The 13,182-nt window shown below is 42.4% G+C and overlaps 1 long non-coding RNA gene across 1 annotated transcript; it reads right to left on the bottom strand.

Annotated features, from left to right (window-relative positions):
• Positions 1 to 1,773: 1,773 nt before the first annotated feature.
• On the bottom strand, positions 1,774 to 10,805 carry LOC148783185 (uncharacterized). The gene is made up of 3 exons (XR_016050525.1): positions 10,577 to 10,805; positions 2,280 to 2,808; positions 1,774 to 2,202 (listed from the first exon to the last, which is right to left on the bottom strand). It is a non-coding gene; the product is annotated as an uncharacterized LOC148783185 (long non-coding RNA).
• Positions 10,806 to 13,182: the final 2,377 nt, after the last annotated feature.

Genomic DNA, 13,182 nt, shown 5'->3' on the forward strand with positions numbered 1-13,182 from the left:
ATTAAACACAACCCCAATACTAGCCTTGCCCAAAGGGGATAAAGACTTTGTGGTTTATACTGATGCATCCCATAAAAGGACTCGGGGGTGTACTTATGCAAAGAGGCAAGGTCATTGCATATGCCTCCAGACAATTGAAACCGTATGAACAGAACTATCCAACGCATGACTTGGAGCTTGCAGCCATAGTGTTTGTGTTAAAAATCTGGAGCCACTATCTCTATGAGGCCCGATTTAAGGTGTTCACATATCATAAGAGCCTCAAGTACCTATTTTCCCAAAAGGAGTTGAATATGAGGCAAAGAAGATGGATGGACTTTTTAAATGATTACGATTGTACAATTGATTACCACCATACAATTGATTACCACCCAAGCAAAACTAACGTAGTAGCCGATACCCTAAGTCAAAAAGTTGTAGTCTCAGTGGCACACCTGATGGTTCGAGAGATGAAATTGCTAGAGGATACAATGGAGTGGCGCCTGACTCTACCCCTCGACAATGGGGTCAGTGTACTTTCGTGTGTAAGGGTAGAGCCGCAGCTCTTTCAACAAATCCAAGTAGCATAAAAAGAAGATCCTCAGCTCATGAAGGTTCGTGAAGAAATGAAAATGGAGGAAAAAGAGGATTTCACCTTGGACAGTAATGAGATGTTGAGGTTCAGGGGCCGAGTGTGTGTTCCTAATAACGATAGTGTAAAAAAGGTTGTTCTGGAAGAAGCACACCATTCACGCTACACGGTACACCCTGGGAGTACAAAGATGTACCAGGATCTGAAAAATACCTTCTGATGGAACAACATAAAGAGAGATGTGGCTCAGTTTGCCATTAAGTGCTTAACATGTCAGTAAGTGAAAGCGGAACATCAGAAACCTGTCGGACTGTTGCAGCCCTTACCCATACCAGAGTGGAAGTGGGAACACTTAACAATGGATTTTGTTTCTAGACTGCCCAGGTCACGTGCAGGATTTGATAGTATCTAGGTCATTGTGGACCGATTAACTAAGGCCGCTCATTTATTACCAGTCCACATGACTTATACCCTGGATAAGCTGGCCTAGTTGTACATCATAGAAATTGTAAGATTACACGGTGTACGCATCAGCATTGTGTCCTACAGAGACACTAGGTTTACCTCTAAATTTTGGGCTGGCCTACAATCAGCTTTGGGGACCAAACATACCTTCAACACCGCATTTTATCCCCAGACAGATGGGCAATCAGAAAGGACCATTCAAACACTGGAAGATATGCTAAGGGCATGTGTCACTAATTTTAAAGGAAACTGGGAGGACCATCTGCCCCTGATAGAGTTTGCTTATAACAATAGCTTTCAAGTTAACATCCAGATGGCACCATATGAGGCCCTATACCGGAGGAAATGTAAATCGCCCATCTACTGGGATGAGGTGGGAGAGAGGAAATTACTGGGGCATGAAATAGTTCAGATAACTTCTGAGAAGATTGCGTTAGTTAGAGAGAGGCTCAAGACAGCCTAAAGTCGGCAAAAGAGTTATGCGAACAAATGCAGGAGAGACCTCGAATTTGAAGTAGATGATCGGATCTTCTTGAAGATATCACCGACAAAGGGTATTACGAGATTTGGTAAAAAGGGAAAGTTGAGCCCGCGGTATATTGGGCCTTTCGAAACTCTGGAAGGTTGGGAACATGGTGTACTGACTTGCCCTGCCACCTGAAATGGCCAATATTCACAATATCTTTCATGTATCTTTGCTAAGGAAATATCAACCTGACCCATCCCATGTCTTGGAATACAAACCAATCCCACTCAATGAGGATTTAACCTATGTTGAACGGCCAGTTGGGATATTAGACCGGAGAATACAAGTGTTAAGCAATAAAAAAATTCCCTTGGTTCAAATGCAATGGCAGTATCACTCAAGAGTTGAATCAACATGGGAACGGGAGGATGAAATCCATGAGAAATACCCCAACCTTTTTTATTGACATGACTATGAGTTTGGGGAGAAAATCCTTTTAAGGGGGGGATGATGTAAAGACCACAATTTTCTCCTAGTTCAAGGATGCGCGCGACGATGGAGGGTGAAACAGAGGCCTAGCGCCGTTTGGAGCATTGCCTCGCGTGTAATGGGGTAGAGCTGTGTGTGAATGTGGGCAACGCCATTTTCACATCGTCGCATGTGCTGGTGGTAACGCCACGTGCAGGAGACCCAGCGTCGTCTACGAAGAGAAGGAGAGAAAAACGTCAGCGCCACAAGTGAAAAGTTAGCGTCGCACTTGAAAAGTCAGTGCCATACCTGAAGATAGAGAGGAGCATCGTCGTGTGTAAGGAGCATCGTTGTCTGTGGAAGAGGCCTAACGTCGGCTGTGACAGAAGAAAAGAGAGAGCAACATCGCGCGTGAAAGGCATCGCCGCGAGTGTAGCACTGTCTGAAGCATCGCCGCGCATGAACTTGGAGTAGTGCCATCTGTAGCATTGCCGCTTGTGAAAGCAACAAATGAGCAACATCGTGCGTGAAATGAAAGTGGCGCCGTGGGTGTTTTGGTCAACCGTATGGTCGCTGTACAAGCCAATGCCACACCGTACCTATCAACGCCATGCCGTATCTGACAGCACAGGGCATGACAACAGCAACCACAGTGTTTTTCAACCACCATGGGTACATAAGCCCCTATCCTCCCCTTGCCAACGGCGTCTCCCTCATTTGCAGACTTAGTGGGAGTTGACTGCTACCTTGAGAAGCCTGTCTGTGGAAGACTTGAAGGAGGCCACCTCGTGAAGCGTGAGGAGACCCGTGAGTGGAGTTTGGAGACATCGTGACGGACCTGTAAGTGGGTAAGTGTCGTGCATCATTTCAGTTCATAGGATTTAAATTTAAGTTGATATGTAGAGCAAAACGATAGAAGGAGGTGTATGACTATAAACGGATTAAAAATGGGCGTGAATGAGTGATTGAGCATTGAGGAATCAACTTGATAAATTTATAGAGTAGTTTCCTTGTAAAACTTGCTTAATTTGTTTGACAGGATTAAGGCTTGTGCTGGCTTTTATTTTGGCTTGTGAAATGGTGTGTATCATTGGGATAGCATGTTAAAACGTGGGATAAAAAGCGATTTTTCAGCAACTGAGAGTCTTTTCTTAGAGCTTTTCGGTGACCAAACGGTGTCCAAATCAGTCTCGAATGAAAGATATGCGTGTCTATTTTAAGTTTTCTTTTTACACTATGCTAAAATTTTGCATGGATTTAAAGATATGCCCCAAAATGTTGAGGCATGTCACTGCCCATAGTCGCTGTAAATTCCAGCAACGGTGACTCTTTTTATGCCGCATTTTTTGCCTATCAAACAATGTCCAAATGTTTTCAAGCTGCTACAATTTGAAAGATCAATGAATAAGCTTAAAGTTGCATGTTTCGTTGAAATTCCCCACAGATTAAGAGTTATGCCCTGAAATGCAGGGGCATATCATTGTCCACTGTGTTATCTTTGATAAGTGATAAGTGTGAGTGTTAGGTGGAAAATCTTCATGTGAATACTATCGTATTGTGAGGACAGTGCCATGCAACCATGCGATATGTGATGATTGATAAGTGCAATATTAATGTGATGATTTCATGACAAATATCACATGATAAGTGTCGCGATGCTACTGATGATGTTTAAGCGTAAACGCCATGTAATAGCTCATGTTATGGATGCTTTATGCTAAATGCTATAATATTCTATGACTGCTGGATATTTTTGAGTAAGACCCAAGCCTTGCGTGATGAAAATTGAAATTGTCTTGTCACAATTGTCTATCATAGAGCATCGATTTAACATGAATGAACTGAATGCTTGAGCATGATAAGATGCTGTGATAATAACCACTACGCGATCGGGTACCTATCGGTAGTGTATATTGTTTTACTGATACTGTTCTACTGATGCTACCCACTAAGCATTGGGGCACCCATCGGTGGTGGAGGCAGCTATACTGAAGAAAGTGATGCCAGCTATATTCCCTAACATGCTGAATGATAGGATACAGTTAGGGGAAACTAAAATGGAAGGGTCGCACCCCCCGAGATTTACTGAGATGAGACTAGTGACTGACGCCTTGCAAGGTAAGTGCCTATCGAACCCCCAATTTGCGTTCAGGGTTACGTGTGTGAGTATGAGGGTATTACGAAGTGGATTCACCCACTTGTCATTGCCCTCCCTCCTGGGAGATAGTAGAGGTCCTAAGCAATAGGATTGGCTTAGCTCGATGGATAGGGCCTCTATTATGGGAGTAAGTGAGCTAGGGAGTGGGCCTCTATTATGCACTGATTTGACAATTGATTCTTATGACCACTGCATTGAAATTCTATATAGTTAAGTAAATTGTTTATGATTCATGAGTAGGCTTATTATTGATGCATAGCACTTAGACCTACTTACTGCGTTGTTTAGCTCACCCCTTTTCTTTCTCTCCTCCTTGTAGACTGATAATAACAGGTCAAAAGTTGGAGCAACAGAGATTCTTGCAAGAAGTTGAAGCTAGACATCTTGGAGGCGGGATCTAAATCTTGTATGTGGTTGGGAAGTCCAGTCCTAGATTTTGTTTATTGCATGAACCTGTAACTCTGGGCCCTGATGCCCTAGATTTGATTGTAATATTTTTGGAAGAAAGTTATGCAATGCCCTTTTGATTAATATATGGAGCTTCAAATTAATAACTTGCCCTGTATTTAGAATTATTGATGTATTTATCTTTCCATGATTTGCTTTGATTATCGAAATAGTGCCGTTGAGTTCACCCCGACCTAATTAATAGACACTACATCAGAATCACAAACCCGCGCTCGATCACGTCCATCGCTTGCGGTACGGCGGTCGGGGGCGGGGTCATGACACCCCCTCTCGAGCAATCGCTTGGCCTCAAGAGGGTCGCTCACGCACCTCATGGTGTTACCTTTGCGGATAGGTGTGTCCAACTTGTGAGAGGATTTTGAAATAATGGTTAAAAGATGAACAATTTCACCTACCTCATTGTGGTTAGGTTCGTGGGATAAGGCCAAGCAAGTACCCTCCTAGATCAATTCACGAGAGCCCTCTGGCTATCTAACAGCTCGGTTTGGACACAGCTCCCTCTCGATCGTCAATATCTCGTCTTATACTCTTCTTTCAATAAACTACCAATGAACCTTGTGTAGACTTCTCTTGAACGTACCTCTTACTGAATGAGCTACTCTAAGATGGTTTAGAAAAAGGTGAGAAGAAAAAGTATCTCACAACTTGAACATATATGACAGGGTAGTTAGAGTAGTTCGAGAGTCAAAGTTCTAAGAAAAACTAACTTAGGACGACTACAACTCGAGTAAATGAGTGCAAGAGCAACAATGCCTCTTACGAACACAATTCATTGTACGACAAGGTAGTTAGAGCATCAATCACATAATTAGGACTCTAAAATATTATCTCAGAATGTCCCCAGGTTAAGCGTTTTCAACGATGAGAGAAGCAATAAATGAGATAAAGGGATAGAATGACAAATATGGATGGTTAGGTGCAAGTGCAAAAATGGGTAAAAGGGGTAAGAATATGTAGAAGAAGATGAGAAAAAATAAATGTACAGGTGTGAGAGAGGGACGTGGGTGAGTGATGGCATAGGCGCATGTGGAGATGCACAGAGTTGAGCGCAAGTGGAGGTGCACTGAACTAAGTGCAGGTACGAGGGTGCACAGAGGACGCTGGTACGAGGGTGCTATAGAGAGAGTGGGTACGAGTTCACTGCAAAGAGCGCATGTAGGGTGGTGCACTGTAGAGAGAGCGGGTACGAGGGCACAGGTACAAGTGCGCGTAGAGTGCAAGTATGAGTGCACGTAGAGAGCGCGAGTACGAGGGCATGTGGAGGGTGCAAGTACGAGTGCATGTATAGCATGGGTATGAGTGCACATAGAGCATGGGTACGGTCTGCACAAAGAGCGTGGGTACGAGGGTACGTAAAGGACGAGGAAATGAGTGTGCGTAGAGGGCGGGAACGAATGCACGTAGAGAGCACGGGTATGAGAGTGTACGCAGAGCACGGGCAGAAGGGTGCATGTGGAGCGTGGGTAGAAGGGTGTACGTAGAGCGCAGATAGAAGTGTGCGCGTAGAGCGAGGGCAGAAGAGATGATAGAAGCAAAGAAGGGAACTAGGCCCGCCCTAAGCGCGGGTCTGTGCCCTCAAGCAAGAAAGAATGAGAGAGGAAGAAAGAGAAGGAAGAAATAAAGACAGGAATGCATGGGCTCGCCCTGAGCTTGTGTATGTAAGAGAGAGAAGAATGAGCGAGAAGGAAAGGGGAGAAAGAAGGAAAGCGAGGAGAGAGAGTAGACCTATGGTGTGTGTGTGTGCCTAGGTACACCTCCATGAGTCTCCTTGAATGCACGTGAGAGAGAAGGTTAGGGTTTAAGTGTAAGGTGTGGTGTACGGGTATGGGATGAGGTGTAGGGTATGGTGGTCCTAGGGGGGTGTATGGTGTACGAAATGAGCTAGGGTGGAGTAGGGAATGGGTTGTGGTGTATGACGGTCTAGGGTATTTCTCTCTCTGACAAAGGTTTCTCTCCTCTCCTTTTGGTCTTGAGCGTGTGAGCAAAGTAAAGAGAATGAACTAAAATTCACACTAAAATGCTCAAAAGCTGCAAATGAATAGCACGAATTCAAAGAGAGGTCAAAGACCCCAATACAAGTGACATGGGAAACTACTAAACAGGGGTGGAATGCTCAAAAGTACATAGAATTTTCGAAAATTATAAAATTACTAAATTAAAATATTCATCACGTATTTGGACCAAATGACCAAAATACCCTTCAGTAATTTTCAGCAAATGGCAAAATCATCCCTCCATGAGGGGCCTCTTGCCTTAGCTTATCTTCGAGAGCTTTTTCGAACACCTACGATGGTAATTCAGGTGATCAATTGTCATAGAATCAATGCTTGTACTTTAGTGAACGTTTTGATACCCTTTGATTGTCTTGAAATGGATTTTTAGGAATAACCTAAAATTCGACCCAGTTTATAAACTTTGCAATTCGATCGAAAAAGTATACCTTTCTTCAACCTTGAAATTTATATCATCTGACTTCCGATCATAGATAAAACTTGTCCCAAACTATAGCTCTTTGACACACGGTGGCAATAGACCCGTATTTACGATGATCTGGCATCAGGATCTTGAGCTATGGCCTTCCAAAGATTTGAATGTTTTCTTGTATAAATTATGCATTTTCATGTTTCAGAGCACATCTTCTCTCTAGATATTCTCTCACTTTAGGTCACGCCAAGATGCGTGCCTTAAATCAAAACGATCGGGTCAACAAGATCTAGCTCGTGTCCAAATTTGAGCTTAATTAAAATAAAAAAGAGTAAGATATGATCATTTGAAAATCTTCCCAAAAATGAGAAGACACAATTTCTGTAAATTGAAACTAGTCCGCTGAGACTGCGACATAATAGTGTAAAACCCACTCTTTTATGATAAGTTAGGCCCATAATACTCCCTGAGGATCCGATTGAGCCAAAATTTGGTACTTGGGAGTTTTCGACGTTTTGGATCTAATGGCGGTGGTTTGGTACTATTTTGAGACCCAAAAAATAGGGCTGTAGTTGTAGGGTCCACTACTATTTTCATGCATTTTGAAGTTGTTCCAATACTTCTTTAGAAGTTGCTCAGATTAAGGCTTTTCTTTGCAGTACTTCCATGGTCTGGCGGTGTCTTTGGTACCGACAGAACCAGGTTACTATTGACTCTCCCTTTATTCACCTCGAGAATATAAGCAGGTCAAAAATGAAGCATAACAAAGAAATCCATTTTTTCTCATGTTTATATATCTTGAGGTCAAGATGATTGATTTAAGGATTTTTTGGCATCGAAACAACATTTTCTAGTGAATTTTTAGGTGTGCAATAATTTAATTGTTTAGAACCTCAACCTTTTATAAATGTTTTCCTCATTTAAGTATACAATAAAATCTTATACTTTTTGTACAGTATGGTCAAAATCACCCCTAGTCATTCGATGCAAAATTAGGAGACTAGGAGGCGTACCTTTAACTGCCCTCAAAGTGAACGAAAATGTCTCTTTAACATAGTGGCATGCCCTTAACCTAATGATTTCTCGTCAAACAGCTAAGGATGGTGATAATATTCTTATATCAAAAACTGATGGTCTTGCATAAAAATCGTTGTGTCAATCATTCTGTTAAATTTATTTTATCAATTCAATTGTTGGTATCTTCATTCAGGATTCAATTTCTACTAGTATGCGACCAAAGTGCGACCATTGCTTCAAAGTTGTCCTACCGTTTTTTTTGCGGAATAAATAGGTCAACCCATTTTCAGTTTTCTTGGATAGTTCAGCAGTAGGTATCAAACTTGTGTAATATTATGTAATCTCCTTCAATTACTAGTTCACTAAAAAGGTATTGCTTCAAGTGCATAAAAACTTTCTCTGAAGCCCAATTGTTCCTATAACATTTTTTTTCTTTGCTTATTTTATGTGACAATATAAAAAACAATACATGTAACTTTTAAACATGTTTTTCAATTTTTTACAATCAGTTTTTGGGATTTTTTTGGGATCTTTTTACCCAAATTATATTTTTCAATAACAATCGGGGCACTAATCGACTGATTTAGTCAGAATTGGTCCAACTAATCGAATAGGGCCAGGACCGACTAGTCAGCCCGATTCGTCCTTTAGAAGACTACTCTATACTCCCTACTCCCTAATCCATACCCCCTACTCCCTAATCCATACTCCCTACTCTCTACTCCTTATACTCATACTTCCTACTTCGTACTCCCTATCACCTAACCCCTACACCACACCAACCTATACTCCTCTCAAGGTGTCGATCTCCCAACCCGTCGGTCTCTTCAACCTAAGTGTCGGTCTCCCACGCCACTAATCTCTCCCATCTAGGTGTTTCTCCTCTCTCTCTCTCTTCTTCTCTCTCTCTCTTTTTCTCTCTCTCTTCGCACCAACGGCTTAGTTGCCGGTCTCGCTTCTCTATATCTTTCTCCCTCTCTCCCCCCCTCTCTTCCCCCTCACACCGACGACCTAACCAACAGTCTCCCACTCTCTCTTCCTTCCTTTTCTCTCTCTATCTCTCTCTCTTCTCTCACAGATGGCATAGTCACAGGTCTCCCCCCCTTATTCTCTCCCTCTTCTCACTCTTTCTTTCTCTCTTCTCTCTCTTTCTCTTTCTCTCTTACCCCCTCTTTTTCTCTTATCCCTCTCTTTTTCTTTCTTCTCCCTCTCTCTCTCTTAGTCCTATTTTCTCTCCTCTCCCTCTCTCTTTCTTCTCTTTTTTCTCTCTTACTCTCTCTTCTCCACCCTTCTCTGATTTCACTTCTTTCCTAGCCCATTCTTCTACCTAGCCCCCACTCTTTAAGGAGACAGGCATGGGTCACGCGACAGGGTAAGACCCAATAGGCACCCTTAACAAGTCTCCGGGGTACTTAGACGTAGTGCCTAATACCTTTATCCCGACTCAGGTTTTGCTTCCTAGGGAAAGTGACACTAGAAAGCTTGCAAAATTTAATGAGGGGTTTTCCGACGACCTTAACTCATCCAGCCCAATCTATCAAGCTTGAATCCATCTAGCCCTCACTCTTTAAGGAGGCTTGCGCTTGGGTCACGCGACAGGGTAAGACCTAGCAAGCACCCTTAACAAGTCTCTGGGGTACTTAGGCCTAGTGCCTAATATCTTTGTCCTGTCTTCAGTATTGCCTCCTAGAGGAGGTGATGCCGGAAGGCTCACGGATTTTATTGAGGGGTTTTCCCTCAACCTCGACCCATCAAGCCTAGCCTCACAAGCTTTTAACCCACCCAACCTCGACTCATCCTTATCCCAACAAATTTCTCATACAAGCACAGCTTTTTTAAAGCCAAAGAGACGAACCGAGGGTCTTCAACCCGAACCATTTGATCATGTGCAATCAAGCAAGAAAGTGAAGGAGTTGGCTTCAAACCCAGCCCAAAGACCGGGGGTGTAACGACCCAAACTTTCCCAACAAGAGAAAGTACGCACGGCGGTGAGAGAGTGTGTGTGGTGGCGAAGAGAGAAGAAGAAGAGAAAGTGTGCATGACGGTCAGAGAGTGCCCACGGTGGTAAAGAGAGAAGAAGAACAAAAAGTGTGCACGGGGGAGAGAGAGTGTGCATGGCAGTGAAAAGAGAAGAAAAAAAGAAAGTGTGCATAGTGGTAAGAGAGTGGGCACAACGGTGAAGAGAGAAGAAGAGAAAGTTCACATGGCGGTGAGAGAGTGCGTAAAGCGGTGAAGAGAGAAGAAGAAGAGAAAGTGTGCACGGTGGTGAGAGAGTGCATACGACGGTGAAGAGAGAAGAAGAAGAGAGAGTGCGCACGGAGGTGAGAGTGTGCATGGCGGTGAGCGAGTGCGCATGATGGTGAAGAGAGAAGAAGAAGAGAAAGTGCGCATGGTGGTGAGAGAGTGCGCAAGACGATGAAGAAAGAAGAAGAAGAGAAAGTGAGCACGGTGGTGAGAGTGCTCAAGGCGGTGAAGAGAGAAGAAGAAGAGAAGTGTGTTACACTGCCGAGCTAATGAATGACTCATGGATGCCACTTACCTACTGCATGCTGCCACAGCTGCCACCTGCCAAACTGCATGTCACTGAACTGTCACATGGCAACCCCAAGCTACCACCTCACACTTCTGGAGTACATAAGCCTCTCTCTCTTTCCCTCACGTCATGTTCTCACTCTTACAAGCCAAGCACATAGCATTTGCAACCCCCTTTTCTAACCTTTGTTGGAGCCCAAATTGAGGAGCTTGAGGAGTGAGTTGTGGGAGGAAATCTGATAACACCATTGCACACACAAGGTCAGTGGGTCAACTTTCTTGTAGGTCCTTAAGCGTGGATTTAGAATGGATTAAGTATAAGAATGAGCATGAGTAGATGCATGAAGAGTGGATGTACGTGTACACTATTATACCATGATTTCCAGCACTTTAGCTTGCCTTTGGATGCCCAAGATGAGTATCAAATCTTCCTTGCTTTCTATGGAAAACGTGTGATTAAGTGCTTATATGTATCTAATGATCAAAAAAAAGGTTTTATGTTAAGATGTAGCATAAATTTGGGATTAATTGGTTTTCATTTTGGATAATGCTACAACTGCACAGTAATTTCCAAGAAGGTTCTAAGTTTCTGTAATCTACTTTTGACCTATCGAATGAGGTCCAAATGACATTAAATCACTGTCATTGGAAAGATATATGTATCTACTAAAATATTCATGTTTAAATCTTGCTCAAATCCTGTATGCGTGAAGAGTTATGCTTCAAAATGTGAAAAAAGGTTATTGTTGACAGATTTAGTAAAATTTCAAAATTGATGTCTCTGTTGTCACGAATTTTGACTGACCAAATAGAGTCCATTTTCTTCTAAATCACTGTCATTTGAAAGATATATGAGTATGCTTAAAATCACATGTTGAACACATTTCAAAATTCCTCCTAAATTGAGAGTTATACAATTATTTACAAAGATATGTCACCATGAATAGATATCATAAAAATCCAGAACCATTACTTTAGTTGTCACGAACTTTTGGATGCCCAAATGGAGTGAAAATGTTCTCAAACTGCCCTTGTTTAAAATATAAATATTTTTACTCGAATTTTGGTTTTGGAAATACTTCAAAATTCCTTATAGATTGAAAGCTATAACTATACTAAGTAGGACATGTCACTATCCCAACTGCACAGCAGGTTTGATATGGGATGCCTCATTTCCAATGAGATTTTTAAGGCCAAACGGTATCCAAATTCTTTCAAGCCACCCCATTTGAAAGATACGCATGTCTAGTAAAAAATTGGTTTTGGAACCATTTCTGAATTCCAAATGGATCGATCATTATGGCCTTATTTACGATAGAACATCACTGTTTGAAATTGTAGAAAAAAAAGGATACTGTGATTCTATTATATGTGACATGACCGCTACGCAATGGGTCCTCCATTGGTAGTGGATACTATGATTCTATTATATGTGATTCTATTATATGTGTCATGACCGCTATGCAATTGGTCCTTCATTGGTAGTGAATACTCTGATTCTGTTATATGTGTCATGTCCACTATGCAATGGGTCATCCATTGGTAGTGGATACTGTGATTCTGTTATATGTGACATGACCACTACGCAATGGGTCCTCCATTGGTGGATACTATGATTCTATTATATGTGAGATAGTTATGTGTGCCCTGACCTCTACGCAATGGGTCCTCCATTGGTAGTTGGATTTGTGATTCTGTTATACTGAAAACTGATACCGGTGAAATGATCACTATGTAATGGATCCCTCATTGGTAGCTGGGTATACTATACAACGACTCCTATGATAGGAGTTGAGTCTAGGAGTGACTATGAATAACATGGTGGGTCGAGCCCCCTAAATTGTTATGGGCACTATGCATTGGGCCCTCCAATGGTAGTGTAACGCCCTCTCGCCTGAAGGCGTAAGGAGATGGTCATGTCTTGCAAGGCCTCAACCTATCGAAAACCCCAAAGCACGTTGGGGATTGTGTGCGTGAGTGAGGACATTACGAAATGGGACCTCCATTTGTCATTGTCCTCCCTCCTGAATGAGGGTAGAAATTCCAAGTACAAGATTGGCTTAGCCTGATCGATGTGGCTTCTACTTCGGAAATAAATAGAAATGTTTTGCCTGTGTGACTTAGACTTTCCATGTGAACATCTGACTTTGACTGTAATAAGTATAAATGTATCTACCATCTCGAGAACAATGGATACTCTGATATCTGAATGTTACTCTCTTTATATACGATAAATATATATATTCTGATGCACGATCCTACTATGTGATGCCGGTATGATTTATGTTGAACCATAGACCATGTTATTATGTACATGCATGTAGGTGGGAATGCAAGGGCACTAGTCTACTTACTGGGCTTTTAGCTCATTCTTTTTATTTTCCCATCTGTGTAGAGTGTTAACCGACCATCCTTGAGGAGGCAACTGGACAGTGGTGGCAAGCGGCTACTGATCAAGGAACGTTTTGATAGTAGGTGTCGAGTGGTTGGGCCACAATGCTGTTTTGATGTATACTGTCTTGTTTATGTCATGCCGGTAGTGCCTGGGATAGAATTGTAAAGAACCTTTGGAGATTTTATATGTACTTAATGGTTTTAGTTTGTGCAGTTTTA

This window comes from Amborella trichopoda, chromosome 2, assembly GCF_054954075.1.
Source record: "Amborella trichopoda isolate Santa Cruz 75 chromosome 2, AtrichopodaSantaCruz75HAP2 v2.0, whole genome shotgun sequence".
Lineage (NCBI taxonomy): Eukaryota > Viridiplantae > Streptophyta > Magnoliopsida > Amborellales > Amborellaceae > Amborella > Amborella trichopoda.